Source organism: Sorex fumeus, unplaced genomic scaffold (genome assembly GCF_029834395.1).
Source record: "Sorex fumeus unplaced genomic scaffold, SorFum_2.1 ptg000032l, whole genome shotgun sequence".
NCBI classification, from domain to species: Eukaryota; Metazoa; Chordata; class Mammalia; order Eulipotyphla; family Soricidae; genus Sorex; species Sorex fumeus.
This window is the reverse complement of record NW_026606089.1, coordinates 2,341,180-2,357,665: the sequence shown is the minus strand read 5'-3', so window position 1 is coordinate 2,357,665 and position 16,486 is coordinate 2,341,180. Positions and strand designations below refer to the sequence as shown.

Genomic DNA, 16,486 nt, shown 5'->3' with positions numbered 1-16,486 from the left:
CACCTCTTCATTCAGGAGAAAAATCCGACTTACATTCAAGGTGGTCAAATTGCAGACAACACCATCCACCTTTTCCTGGAGATGTACAAGGGACTGAGGTGAGAACAGCAAAAGGCTCTAGTTTAATGGTCTTAATGAAGGTTTCAGGGAAGGGCATTAAACAAGACTCATATACTATCTTCCAAAAGAATTATTTTGTAAAACTGATGCCTTGGGTATGGAAAAAGATAATATGGTAAAAACCATATTTTTCTTTCTGGGACATTAAAGTTCTAAATCTATCTATTCAAGCTGCTTTGAAATACATACCTTGCTTATGAATCACTGTCTGCCATAGGAGTGAGTAAGGACAACCCTCAAATTAATAAGTAGAGAAAAATATGGAAAAATTAACTCATACTATATTTGATGACATATATACTAAAATTGAAATGATACATAGATTAGCATTGTCCTTGCACAGAGATGACATGCAAAGTTGTAAAGTGTTCCATATTGTTGTTGCAAGAAGAATTAACAGGGCTACTTTAAGCTAAGACAATCCCCACAAGTACAAAAATTCTACATAAAGATAGCACAAATCCCCATCACAACAATCTCTCTCAATGTCAATGGACTAAATGTGCCAATTCAGAGGCACAGAATGGGAAGATGAATTATAAAACTGAACCCAACATTCTGCTGCCTGAAGAAACACTTCTGAACAATCAAAGCAACCATGGGCTCAAATTCAAAGGCTGGAAAACAATTCTTCAAGAAAGAAAAGAACAGCTCCACAAAGCTGGAGTGGCCATACTAGTATCAGACCACATGGACTTCAGGCTATAGGTTATAAGAGACAGTGAAGGTCATTTCTTCATGATCATGGGATCTGTACATCAGAAAAAACTCACCCTCCTCAATGTAGATTCTCCTCATGACAGACCAGCAAAATACTTAAAAACAACTTCTAATTGACTTAAAGAAAAACATTGATAGCAACACTATACTAGTTGGAGATTTCAACACTACTTTGTCACTTCTCAATAGATCAAACAGACTAAAGATCAGCAAGGAAATATTTTCTTTAAGGTAAGTAATGAACAACTGTTGGCTTAGAGAAGAAATCAAAGAGGAAATAAAAAGTTTCCAGAAACAAATGAGAATGAGTACACGAGCTACCAGAACTTGTGGGACACAGCAAAAGCAGTGTTAATAGGAAAGAGTATAGCTCTGCCAGAATTCATCAGGAAGAAAGAGAGGATCTACATGAATTAATTAGAGCTCAAGATTTTGGAAAATGACCAACAAAAGTAGTCCAAACTAGGTTGGAGGAAGGAAATAATAAAACTTGTACCAGACGTCAATGAGCTAGAATCCCAAAATACAATCCAAAAGACCAATAAGAGCAAAAGCTGGTTCTTTGAGAAAATAAATAAGATCAATAAACCACGAGAAACCTCTCAAATTAACAAAGAGAAAGAATTCTAATAAATCGAATCAGAAATTCAAAGGGGGTTATCCTAATAGAAAGTACAGAAATCCATAGGATCATCAGAGACTATTTTGAGAATCTTTGCAGCAGGAAATGAGAGAATCTTGAATAAATTGATGAATTTTTGGATTCCAATTGCCTCCCAACGTTGAACCAAGAAGATTTGGAATACTTGAACCTATCAATACCAAGGAAATTGAAATGATGGTCAAAAGTATCCCCCCCAAACAGAATCCCTGGCCCAGATGGATTCAATAGTGAAATATTTCAAACCTTTAAAGAGGAAATGCTGCCGACATTTTTCAAGATTTTCCAGGAAATTGAAGAATCAGAAATACTCCCAAATAGTTTCTATGAGGCAAAGATCACCCTAATACTCAAAACAGACAGAGACACCACAAAAAAAGAAAATTACAGACCTATTTCCTTGATGAATACAGATACACAGATTGTCAAGAAAATACCAGCAAAGAGAATCCAGTAACTCAACAAAAGATCACACACTATGACCAAGTAGGTTTATCTTGGGGATGCAAGGATGGCTTAACATTCTCTAGTCAATCAACAGAATACACCATCTCAATAAAATAAAGATAGTCATATGATCATATCAATATATGTAGATAAAGCATTTGATGACATCCAGCACCTATTCATGATGAAAAACTCTCAACAAAATGGGAGTTGAAAGTACTTTCCTCAATCTAGTCAAAGCAAATTACCACAAACCCAAAGCAAGCGTTATTCTCAATGGGGAAAAACTAAAGGCTTGGAGCAGAAATCAATGAGCTAGAATCCCAGAATATAATCAGGCACAAAACAAGTTACCCCCTCTCACCACTCCTATTCAACATAGTACTTGAAGTACTTGCCATATGATTTCGGTAAAAAAAAAAAAAGATATCAAGGGCATCCAGATAATAAAGGAAGAACTCAAGCTTTTACTATTTGGAGACGACATGATACTATACTTAGAAAATCCCAAAGAATCTACAAAAAAGCACCTGGGAACAATAGATTTGTTTAGTAAAGTAGCATATTACAAAATCAATATCTGGTACTCCATGGCTTTCCCATATATTAATAATGAAAGAGAAAAAAGAGATAGAGAAAAACAATCCCATTCACAATAATACCTCAGAAAATCGAGTATATTAGAATCAACTAAAAAGGTTAAGGAACTATACAAAAAAAAAAAACCTACAAAACACTACTTCACGAAAAAAGAGAGTATATGAGGAAATGGAATCACATCCCATGCTCATAGATTGAGAGATTTAGTACTGTCAAAATGGCAATACACCCCAAAGCTCTATAAAGATTTAATGCACATTCTATAAGGATACCCATGATATTTTTCAAATAAATAGATTAAACACTCTTGAAACTCATACACAACCATATACTCCCATGAAGATCTAAAGCAATCTTTGGTAAAAAGAAGAAGGGAACACCTTCCCCAACTTCAAACCCTACTACAGAGTTATAGTAATCAAAATATCATGACATTCATATAAAGACAGGCCTCAGAACAATGGAATGTAGTCAAATATCCTGACGCTGGCCCTCAGATTATTATTACCGAATCTTGCCGGGCCAACTATGGCCGACCCGAGTTCGATTCCCCCGCCCCTCTTGGAGAGCCCGGCAAGCTACCGAGAGTATTCGATATGCCAGACACAGTAACAACAAAGTCTCCAATGGAGACGTTACTGGGCCCGCTCGAGCAAATCGATGATCAACGGGAGGGCCTTTACCTTTACCTTTACCTATGATAAAAAGAGAGCCCACGTAATGGGGAAAAATTATTTATGCAATACCCATACAATTAACCTCAAAATTCTGATTCCTGTATCATTAAGAACACCAAGTAGTTCCTGTGAATTTTATTCTTCCTCACATATATTTACTCTAAAATATTTTAGATTTCCTTTTAAACCACAGGTAAAAAGGTAAAATTATAAGTCTTTTTAAAAATAAAAAATAACCACTATACATAGCCAGGTGCGACCCAAAAAACAAAAAAAGCAAGCAAGCCAGGAAACAAGCAAGAAAGAAATTAAAAATTAAAAAATAATGCTGTTTGCAATGCTAAGTATCAATCCCAGATCATCATACAATGGAAGGCAAATGCTCTATCACTGAGTTATATCCCTGTTCTGAAACATTTAAAAAGGTCTTATTTGATGTGTCATTGCATTTTATTTTTTAAAAAATGCTCTTCTTAGTATACCTTGTCGCCACTGTACCGCCTACTTCTTGACCTTTGCTTCTCTTGTATATTTTACCTCTAAGCCTCAGTTGTCACCTTATCCTTCCTATAGCCATGCTTTCCTTGGACAAACTTTCCAAGATCATGTCTGGCTTGCTTTAACTTGGCATAAAATGGAAACCTTATTTTCTGGATCTTCTCACGCTAGAGGTGATGATGTTTTCGACCCAGGAGAACTCTTTTCTGGGGAGATTTCTGGCTGTTTCTACTTGACTTCAAAATATCTAAAGGCAAGTCATCATCTTTTTTTGTGTGTGTTTTTGGGTCACACCTGGCGATGCACAGGGTTTACTCCTGGTTCTGCACTCAGGAATTACACCTCACGGTGCTTGGGGGGGAACATACAGGATGCTGGCAATCTAACCTGGGTAGGCCGTGTGCAAGGTAAATGCCCTACATGCTGTATAGCTCCAGCTCCCCCGCCCCGCATCCCCATAATTCATCATCTTGAGGGCCTCAGATGTTTACCTTCCATTTAGAAACTTCATCTTTACATTTACACAGTAAATTGAAACCACAAAACCATTGGATGACATGTTATAAGGGTAGCAGCCATGAGCAAACATTGATAACCCATAAGTTGGCATGAATGAATTCTGTCTCAGAGGCTTCACTTCTGAGGATACCTGTCACTACCTCCTTTCTGTTACATGTCCGAGGATCAGAATCTACATCAGGCCATCAGTAGAAATTGTCCACCCGAAAGCTAGCCTTCCACTGGGATCAGAATCCTTGATCCATCTAACTTGAAATTTTTAATTCATGACTTGTTGACCTTGTTTCAGGCTGAGGCATCCAGTGCATAAACTCAGCTTTCCCGTTGTTTCCACAGGAAATCCAAATACCTAAGAATGTTATCATTTCTGACGCCACTGTGAAAGATTTTATTGGAATCCCACGGTACGATACTATCATTAATGTTATAATATTACTGTTCTCCATAGTCCGGATCTCCCCAAAGAAATCTCTACCCTCCTCCCTCCAAGTGCAGACTCCAGTTTATCATGCTCCTGAACTTACTTCTAATAGTTTCACTCAGGTTCTCCCGTAAAGTGCACAAGTTAAGTTCATACCACTCCAAGTTCTTATTCCTAAACTACAAGAGTGGGCTTGGTCCTCAAGCTTGTGTTCTCCCTTGAAGAAATACCGTGCTTCCTTTCTCTATGTCTGTCTTTGCTTGCTTTGTTAAACAAGTGTTCTCCTTGAACATATATTCCATTCCACCCTACACCTGTTTCACAAGTTTCTAAGTGTTTTTCAGTAAAATCTATTTTGCTTCCCTAAACTAAAAATTTTAAAACACCAGAGCATTGTTAAAACAAATGTTTGTATCTTTTAAACCACAAATTTTGAAAATGAAAGGTGGTAAAGCAATGGAATACTACTCAGTTGTATGAAGTGAAATCTTCTTATTATTTGTATAAAAATGGATAACATGAGGATATTATGTTTAGTGACATAAACCAGGCAGAGAAAGATAGGCATCATACAAGTTCATGCATATGTGGCATATGGAGAAATCTAATTAATAGAATAAAATGAGACAGACAAACGTCTAAAACATAATTTATATTCTATGATGTATAATTCAATTAATAATGGTTTCTCATACACATAATTCCAACATGACACTCCTCATTCTCTCAAAGAATAAACCCTCCCTCTCCCCTCAAAACCCCAGAATCCCTCACTCCCAATCCCCTGAGTCAATTGTGTGGATCAGTTCTCCCCTTACATTGCTCTTGAACCTTTGTTGCTACCTTGCTGTGTGTCTTTAAAATCCACATATGAGAAAAATCTCTCTGTATCTGTTCCTTTCCTTAAGGCTAACTTTACATGCATGATATCCTCTAGTTTCATCCAATGTTGAAAATTGCATAATTCTGATCTTTCAAAGCAATAAAAACAAACTTTAGAACTATGAGACTATTTAGTTTCCAGATGGAAAGGTGTAATCAAAGTGGAAAAACTGAACAATGGTAAATGACAGAGTAGGCCTTTCAGTAGTGAGTGTAATATGATACATGTACTTTGACTCTGCATAATCCGAAAATTTATGAAATTCTATAATATAATTCTATAAAGTAATTTTAAATAATCAAAAAGTATTTAAATAATTTTCATTTATCTATGATTTTGACATATCTTTTGTGTGAAACTATCAAAAATAAAAATAATGTGAGATACAGACATGGTGTATCACTATACTTTTAAACAAGAGAAGTGTTAAAATTTCTGTGCCTTGATGAACTGTCATATAAATTGACTCCAAAATCAAATTAATGTACTCAAGGAAAAATAGAAGTCAACCAATTTAATCTTAATTTAATATTTTACCTTCACTCAGGTTCCCATCTGCTGATCTCTGGCAGACAAAACAATTTTTATTTTATTTTATTTTTTTTAAATTTTTATTAGTGAAACACCATGAGGTACAGTTCTACATTTACAAATTTTTGATCTTGGGTTTCGATTATACATTGATCAAATGCCCATTCCTCCACCAGTCCCTATTGTCAACCACCATGGATTCCAGTATTCCTCCCACACTGATCCCCCCATTCCCACCCTGCTACTGTGGCAGGCATTCCCTTTTGTTCTCTCTCTCCTTTTGGGTGTTGTGGTCTACAAAAGAGGCATTGAGTTGCAATTATGTTCCATCCATAGTCACAATTCTTATTTTCAAAGGAGTTCTTGGCAGAGATTTGGCATTCTTTGCTAGCAACCAACTCCTTTTCTTCTGCTTTTTTTTCTAGAAATACATACTTATACTCAGACTGACTAGTCATGGCACCAAATTGACAAATGTACCTGTTTTTACTTCAGTTCTGTTTCCTAATTATCACATATTATTAGCAGTGGATAGAAAATAACTAGCCCAAATTTCTTCGGGGAAAGGGAAATGTTTATGCTTTTCTTAGTTTGGAAAATCCCTGTCACTATTATAGTGACATTCATCTAAATTTGTAAACAAAATGATTAAGAAGAGGTAAACCATGACTGCCACTTCAAGGAAGAACGGGCTTTCAGCAAATATCCTTGGTTTCAGAAGGATGGCTCTGGCTTGGATGGGGGACAAACATGAGGGCTGTGAGCTACCAGAAGTTAACATATGCTCTGGGGCTATGTGGTGACTCTGCTGAGAAATGTCGAGAGCCCTGATTAGGTAGGGTTGTGGGGGAGAATGGAATGATGACAAGAAAACAGAGCAACAGGACAAGATGATAGATTCCTTTGTATAAAAGTTTTCATCTCTAATGTATTAATCTGTGAAAGAGAACCAACTTCTTATCATTCTTCCTGGCAAAATATTATCCTTACATAGTGCTTCAGGAAAAAAACGCTCCCCTTGTTAGGTAATATAGCCTGAATATCTGTGAGCTCTCTCTATGTATACACTGCTGATGACTGAAACCAATCTCTCTATTTAACTATCTAAACTGCAATGGTCTCACCATTTAACTCTCTAAACTCTGATGGCTCCAAATCTTCTAAGATCAGCTTTCATCTCTTCCATGATATCCAGGCTTCTCTTCCCAACTGTCAACTGTCCCTTTCTTTCTCCCTCTCTCCACCAAGTATGGTCTCCCTGCCAAAATTTGCTAAGACAAGCTTTCTTGAAATATAGACATAAGTTGACTTCTCTTTTTTTAAATTTAGGCAATTTTGATTTTCAAAATCATTTATAATGGAGTTTTGTCATATAATATTCCAATTCTAATTACACTACCAGTGTCTGCAACCCTCCACCAACAAATGACCCATTTCACCCTGCATTCCCACCTATTTCCTTGACAAACACATTTTGAAGTTTAACTATTGTACTTTGGGTTCCATACTTACAGTAGTGTTGGCATTGGTGGTTAAGACATACAACTCAACTTTTTTATGCTGGCCTTCCTGGATCAATGCCCACTGACACCATGTAGTGGAAATATATGAGAACAAATCATTAAGCTCCAAATTTTTCAAATAATCTTTAAACAATTCTGATCGAAAAGAAAATAGTGTGAACTGGAGCGGACAACCCACTGACAGCCTGCAAAGTCTTTTCAGTTTTCCACATTAAAAAGAGGAAATCAGTGAAGGAGTTCTGTCATCACGAAAGCTAGCTGACCCTGCTGAGCTGTGGTCAACAGGGTTTTTGTGCTCTTCTCCCCTTCCACCATAAGTCCCAACCCTATTAGTTTTGTATCTTCAGTCTATAAAAAATAAAAAAAAAATTACCACACAGGCACCCATGTAATGAGACCAGCCAAGGTGATAAAAATAAATTTCAGCAAAGTCATAGGTTAGTCATGGTGGTAGAAACTAAATATCATGTTTTTGTATTGAATCTGCAGGAGACACACATTACAAAGCTTTTCATGATTCAGTTTCATTCATAGGATATTTCAACACCCAACCTCCACTAGTATACAGTTCCATTGCTAATGTCCCCAGTTTCTCTCCCACCACTCCCTCTCCCAACCTCAAACCCCTCCCCCCCTGACAGCCTGCTATCTCTACACTGTGGCAGGCACCTCTTTCTCTCTATCTCTCTCTCTCTCTCATCCTTTGGGCATTATGGATTGTAATACAGATATTGAGAGTTTCTCACGTTTATTCCTTTACCTACTTTCAGGACTCAGTTCTCACCCAGAGTAATCACTTCCAACTATCATTGTCATAACTGTCCCTTCTTTATTCCAAATGCCCGCCTTCAGCACTCGTGGCAAGCGTCCAAAGATTGACCAAGTCTCCTGGCCTGTATTTCTGCTATCCTTGGGTATTAGTCTCATATTCTGGTTTATTATATCCAAAAAAGGGGTAGTCCTATCACTATACCCCTTTCCTTGTGACTGATTTCATTGGGCATGATATTCTTGCCTGTACATCCATTTATAAGCAAATTTCATGATGTCAGTTTCCTGCCAACTGCGTAGTATTCAATTGTGTAGGCATACCATAATTTCTTCTGGCTATTGTGAATAGTACTGCAGATGGGATTTCTGTTATAAATATCAGGTTTAATGTAGCTTACATAGGAAAATACATCCCAGGTTCCAAACATACAGAATCCACTTACAAACCCAACTTATTTATTTTTAAATAATATAATTTATTATGATGCTTTCTAAAAAACGGAAGCTATTAACAAAAACTCAGGGAATACATCACATGTAGCTTGCCAGGCTTTGCCATGCGGGAGGGTTACTCTCAGTAGCTTGCCGGGCTCTCTGAGAGGAGCCTAGGAATCAAACCCAGGTTGAGCGTGCAAGGCAAACTTACCCACTATGCTATCACTCCCGCCCATATATATTTTTATGCATATATATGTGTATTTACACATACATACATATCTATATATTCCTCTTACACATCTCGTAAGCTCCAACTCATATTTCTTCCTCCTCCAATTATTTACTAATTCTCTCCCCCTACATGGGCCTCATCTAATTTTCCGAATGCCCTCAGATGCATTTCTGAGCCCTGGATAAAGGCATGCATAACACATAAATGCAAGGGAGGCACAAAGCATATGTAGATAAATTTCATATGGACATATAATTGTGATGACTAGTTTACAAAGTGTATTCGCTTCAAGTACAGACTTCCTCATCTCAGCAACTCTGTCTTCATGCTCCATGCACTGTCAAATATCCAGCTACTGTCCACAACCAACTAACAACACTCCCCGACCCATTTCAGTCTTTTACTTCCCCTCTTGTAAGGACTATTCTGATGTCAGAGTGTAAAGGTTTGATTTTGCTTTTGTTTTATTAGTCAATTTAGTTTTTTTCTTTCTATTCCAGAAACAAATCAAATATTTTTTTAAAAAAATAAAAGACTCCGCTCGGGTCCTCCAACCCACCTGGACAAGTGTTACAATATGGAAAGTATCATGCTAAGCGAAATGAGTCAGAAAGAGAGGGATAGACATAGAAAGATAGCATTCATCTGGGGGATATAAAATAATAAAATATGAGATTAATACCCAAGAATAGCTGAGAGCAACACCAGGAGAATTACTCCATAACTTAGAGGCCAGCTGGGTATTCTAGGGGAAAGGACAATTCAGATAGAAAGGGGAACACCAAGTGGAGGGTGTTTGGAGGATCCTCCCAGGAGGGGAGATGCAGTTTGAAAGTAGACTGGACTGAACATGTTCGCCACTCAATGCCTCTTTGGCTGATCACTGCGCCCAGGAGGAGAGAGAGAACAGGGGGGATTGCCCTGCCACAGTGGCAGGGGGGGATGGGGGGATGGGAGGATGGGGGGGGAGGGATATTATCCTGGTGGTGGAAAATGGGCACTGGTGGAGGGATGGGTATTTGATCGTGGTATGACCGAGATCCAAGCACAAAAATTTGTAAATCTACAACTGTACCTCATGGTGTTTCACTACTAAAAAATAAAAAAAAATAAAAAAAAAGACAGGAGGTGATATCAGGAAACAAATGAAATAGTTGATGTGGCTGAGAATCAGCAAGAGTCTTTCAGGTCAGTGTGAGGAAAGGAACATCCAGTTTTCCTTCCCACCTTATTTCCAAAGGGCGGGCGTGGAGCAGGGTACATGCTGGGAAGAAGCCCAGGAGACTAGCAGTGTCTTGAACATCTAGGGGTATATTTTCTTCTTTGAAAATGTAATGATATTGACCTTCATTGCAAACCACAGCACCCTAAAGTAAAGGAAAAGCAAAAGGGTATGCCCTGAGTTGTGGCAGAGTGGGGGAGTTGGGGGGTGGGAGGGTCACTGGGTTCCTTGGTGGTGGAGAATGGGCACTGGTGGAGGGATTGGTACTTGATACTTGTATAACTGAAACCCAAGCACAAAGGTATGTAAGTCTGCAACTGTACCTCATGGTGTTTCACTGATAAAAATAAATGGATAATAATTTAAAAAATTAAAAGTGCTACAATCTGGTATAAGAAAAAAATGTAATGGTGTTCACTAGATTACATCAAGATCATTTTTAGCTATATGATGCTATGATTCATCTTTGACTCACTGATTGATACTTTGAAATGTCCCAGTTCATTCTCATTCAGAGAAGTCATTTATTTCTTCGAGTATTGATTTGTACAGGGAATTCCTCACAAAATACTTTATATAATGTCTATTGAGGGACTCAAGGATAATGTTCTTATTACCATTTTCAAAGAATACAAAAATACGCTTTTAATAAGATTTTCTTGGTTCTCTATCTAAAAGCTAAATGACTACAATTAAGTTTAACTCAATATTTTCTAAAGCACATTACATTAGTACTTGAAAAGAAATTTTAAAAGAGTCTGGGAGAGGGGAGGAGGAAAAGTCCTGGATCTATAAGGATTAGTACAAGTCTTTGGGTGTGTGGGGCATGGGAGTGTGTAGAAAAGTTGAGATCACACTCAGTTATGTGATCTAATCACTATATATCTATTCTCTAAATTAGATACCAGTGATATATCCACACAGGTGTATTCATATGACTATCATGTACACTAAGGAGATCCAGGGAAATAATTCTTAGTACTGACATTCTTGGAAATTTAAGTAGTAATCAGATTTTTATGGTTACGTTGTTATGATTTCATATGCAGTGTTTGTTTCCTTAACCAATCTGGAATGTCTTTAAAAGACCAAATATAGGAACATTCTTTCATTTTTAATTAAATATAGAAAATGCTGAATTTACAGGTTAAATGGAGATGAATATCTTTTTCAATAGTCTATTTGGGACACTGTCCTTTACTTATTTTATTAGGAACTGAATGTGGTACCCCATAAACTCTAATTCCATCCCTACTCCTCGCTACTCTAATTCTACCAATCAAAACAAACTTCACTTTAGACCTAATATTCAGTAATCTCAACTAAACATTAAAGTAAAAAATAAGTCTGATCAAATAATTCTGTTATCCAGCAGTTGTTAAAGATGCTTACCACAATGAACAGAATATTGAGAATGAAATGAATACTCCAAATTCTGTTTGAAGAAGACACAGAATACATGTTGTAATTGACCATATAAAAGAAAGAAAATTAAAGTAAATTAATTGGTAATTTCTGGTCATCATGGAACCATGTTGCCCATGGGGTAGTCAGCTAGCTAAAAGTCTTCCTTAACTTGGATTTCCCTTGTTCACATCGCTGATATCACTCTTTTCCTCCTCAGATCCCATTCGCAGTAGATCATGTTCCCACCAGAGCTTGTTGTTTCAAGCTTTGTTTTCAGAGGAACCCAAATTTCAAGCCCTTCCTTTTGCACTTATTGTCTCTTTTCCCATCATTTCAGACTTTTCTCCCAACATTCTTTCATCAGTGAATACAGCATTCCTTCGAGAGTTGAAGCTTGTTTTTTTTTAAGAGATTACTGGGATCAATTTCCACATTAAAGGTAGCAAAACACTTTTCACGTTTTTCTGTTCCCAGCCAGTCAAGTACCCTTTCCTGGGAAAATCTATTAACTGGTTAGTCTCAGGTCAGTCAGAAACTGCGTTCTTTCCCCCCCCCATTTACAACAAAGTAGTTACTGGTACCAAGCAGAGTTAATTAAATATATGTTCCTGTTAACATATATTTGCAACAACTGTGCACCTACCAGCAATAGGCAAGGCATTGTTACTGGGTATTCTACGGATAATGGACAAGGCCCTGTGCTCAAGGATTGGAGGTAAATGTTGTAGTTCTTCCTGTTTGTCATGTGTTGCTGCTGTTTTTAGTTTTATTTGTATTTGAAAGAGTTTCTGTGTAAACGGCATTTAAAACTAAGAGACATGGGACAGAAGGATAGTCCATTTGGTAAGGCACTGGCCCTGCGCAGAGCTGACCTCTGTTTGATCTTTCATATCATATGATCTCCTAAGCATCATCAGCAGTAATCCCTAGCAAAGACACAGGAGTAATACCTGAGCACTTTGGGCTATGACACAGATTCAAACTCTTCCAAACAAAAGCTTTTTTAAAAAAAATATTAGAGATTTTTTAAACTAATGAGTGCCATACAGAGCTTAACATTGTAGTGAATTTTACACTCGAGCGATAGGACAGCGGGTAGGGCGTTTGCCTTACAAGCGGCCAACATGGCCGACCCGAGTTCGATTCCTCCGCCCCTCTCGGAGAGCCCGGCAAGCTACCGAGAGTATTTGATATGCCAGACACAGTAACAACAAAGTCTCCAATGGAGACGTTACTGGGCCCGCTCGAGCAAATCGACGATCAACGGGAGGGCCTTTACCTTTACCTTATTCACTATCATGGAAAAATAAAAGGATGTTGATATCATAGAATAAGAGTATGAATGAAACTTTACTTCAGCATGATATTTGTTCTGAAGTACAGATGCTAGGTTTGATGATTTGAGACAGAATCTCTGAACCACAAGTTTATTCAGAACCTTGCTGTTCATTAATGGAAGGGAAAGTTAAAGTGGTACCATTACAATAAGAGTTCTGAAACTTCGTAAAAAATAAAAAAATACTAGTTTAAGACATGTATTTTACTTTTAGTGTGGTAATTCTGGAGGCCTGCTGACATAGAACAGTGAAAAATGTGGCAGGCTGGGTGGCATGGGGGGTATTGGTGGTCTGAGGAATACTGGGATCCATGGTGGTGGAGAATGGGAACTGGTGAAGGGATAGGTACTCCATCATTGTATAAATGAAATCCAAGCACAATGTTTTGTAAGTCTACAACTGTGCCTCATGATGTTTAACTAATAAAAATTAAAAAATAAATGAAACAACTAGGGAAAAATGTGGAATCCTTTTGTGTGCTCCTAAAGTTTCATGATATGAAAGCTAGATGTCCATTATACTATCATACCTTCCAATCTCCATTAGGAGCTCTTATGTTGAGTGTGAACATAACATGCTGTAAAATGAGTGAGGGGAGTAAACATGAACTGAGTTTTTTTTTTAAATTTAAAAATCTCAGTGTATTTAAATACCACCTAACTATGGACAGTTTTCCTCTCTTTTGACCCCAATTGTTTAAATTTCTTTCCCTTTTCTTAGTGTACTCAACTTGATAACTCGATTCTGTGATGGGTTGAGCAGACAGAGAGAAGTCGATTCCAGAGGAGAAGCCTGGTGGTTGGTTATTTGGGGGCTGGACCTCCTTAAGAAACATAACCATTTCTCGCGATGAGTTGCTGTAAGTTTGTGGGGCAGAGCCCTTTTACCCTGTGTATGACATGGAGTCATAGGACTGCAGGCCAGAAAGGAAAGTTCCCAGAATTCCTTGATGCTAGTAATACACCTGGCTTCCTTCCTGGTAGGGAAGTGACAGGCTTTGACTCTGATGTGGAACCTGAGACGGTGTTCTCTCAACAAGACTGGCAGAAAGTGATGGGTACACAGACACCGTGTTGTTGGTATCTAAGATTTTCTCATAGCGAGCTGCCATAGACATGGAAAGACAGCGGTGTCTTGGTCAAGGACAGTCACAGAAAAGTCTCCCATGGAAGACTTCTCTTCAGCACTTCCTGCAATATCCCATTCCAAAACACTCGGGTAGGAAGCAGCTGAGGTGGATATATGACTCTGGTGAAACACTCCAGATAGCATTGTTGTGCTGAAATGTTGGTAAAGATAGGCACTACCCATCAGTGGATGGAAAGAGGTGCCAGAGGCTGAGGGCAGGAGCCAAGCAGAACTACCAGCTGGAGCAGATTATCTGGAGTAGTTGCAGACACTTCCTGTTAGGGAAGCTGCATCGTTCACCACGGGATGGGAAAGCTGCAGAGCATGTGCATTTCCCAATACAGATGGATTTTGAAAATTTTCTGTAAGGAAGAAGTGGGTGATGAACAAAATCTGTGAGACTAATAATCTTCTTCAACGCTGAGAGGAACAATCTGAACTTAAAATTTAAGCCATCGAGATGCTTCTAGTATCAACAGTCAACTGAGTTTCCAAAATTCCAACAATTTGGGGTGATTCAAAGCCTGGAAACTTTTGGCACTTTGTGTATTTGGTATCGTGATCCCAAAGTGTACAGAGAACTGTAGAAGAACCAGGTGATCGTGTCTGTACCTGGATTTCTTGCTTACAGATACTTTCTCCTTACCCTAGTAATGCCTGTATCTTGCTATCCTATTAACTCATATGCTATTTCTTAGAATGGAAGCTTTTTCAAACTAGGAAGTCTAAGAGAATGGGTAACATTTTCTCAACAAAAAGAAACCTGAGGCCCAGAGAAGGCAAAGAGATTTCATATATTCTAATAATTCTTATTGGGCGTGGGGTGGTATAGAGTTTGGACCAATAACTGACAGTGATCTTGGGCTTTTCCTGGCTCTACACTTGGGAGTGACCCCTTAAAACATTCAGGAGAGTGTATGCTGTGACAGAGATTCAACTGAATTGGCTGTGTACAAGGCAAGTGCCTTATTCCCTCCAGTACTATCTCTCTCTATCCCTTATGAATTTCCAGGTTAAGCAACCTAAAGCATGTGGACTTTTGGCCAGGACCCTGCATGATCACTACAAGGCCAGAAACCAGAAGGAAGATACCTTACATTAATATAGGCATTTGGGGTCTTTACAACTATTAGCACTGTAATCATCAGGTTTCCATTTGACTTGTGCCATGAGTACCTGTTACTTACGGTTCACATACGACTTAACCTTGTTGATGCATTGAAGGTTACCCTGATTTTTGATCCACTTCAAAAATGACTACTTGAGTTTTTCCCAAGAAATATTTTTGTAAGGAAAACTTTATTTAAATTCTGTGTCTTAAGTTGTATATCAACAATGTAGGTACACATAACAATAAGAATAATAATGCATACACAAATATAATTTTTCTATCATGTGATTTACATAGGAGGAAGTGTAAAGAAAACATCATGAAAAATAAGTATCACAGAACTGAAAAAGAAGTATATAGAGATTAATGAAATCTGGGCTCTGTAGCAAGCAGCATAGTACAGTATGTTATGGAGAACAGACCAAAGAGTAAGCCTTGAATAACAGTAGATGGGTTCCCCCCCCAAAAAAGCAAATAAAACAGTCTAATAAGGTTATTAATAAATGGTTCCACGTATACCATATGAAGACGGTATTCTATTGTAGAAAAAACTGCTAGCCAAAAAATGGAATAGAAGGTGATTTTTGAGTGCACACTTAACCAGTCCATTAAAGAGAAAGGATTACCAGTAACTACAAGGTAAATAGGAAAATAAACATGAAAAAAAAAGAAAATAGGAATAAACATGATTGCATTTCATAGACAAGAAATGTTTTAAATGAGTAAAATACAGAAAGAAACTTTGAAAATACAAAAAAATTATTCTCATCTGTACCATTGAATATTAACCAGCAAACAACACGTGTAAAACATAGCAGAGGATTTCATTTGATCACACAAGAAACAGAAATGACCATTTATAAAGTGATCACAAAATATTGCAAATTTACTTTCAACCCCTAGATTAGAATTATCTTTATCAACCAGGAAAACTTTCTTCTCAATATTTAATAAATGAGCACCAAAATCCAATAAAATATCTTTAATGTAAGAAAACTCAGAATTCACAAATATGACAAAAATGTGTAATTAGTCATGTGAGACTTGATTTTTCTATTTCCTCTTAGGATCTAAAAACAAAAGTTGACTATTATCAAAGTACTCTCATGTTACGAAGAAAAAAATCACATGAAATAATATTTGTAAAGATGACAAGCAGCTTTAACCTGGAACCTACTTACCACACAAATGAATCAAATCTCCTGATTCAAGTTAGAATATACCATTTTTTTTTATTTTA

General features: G+C 37.5%; 1 pseudogene; it reads left to right on the top strand.

Annotated features, from left to right (window-relative positions):
- Nucleotides 1-401: 401 nt before the first annotated feature.
- On the top strand, nt 402-500 carry LOC130025822 (uncharacterized; annotated as a pseudogene).
- The last annotated feature ends 15,986 nt before the right edge of the window (nt 501-16,486 follow it).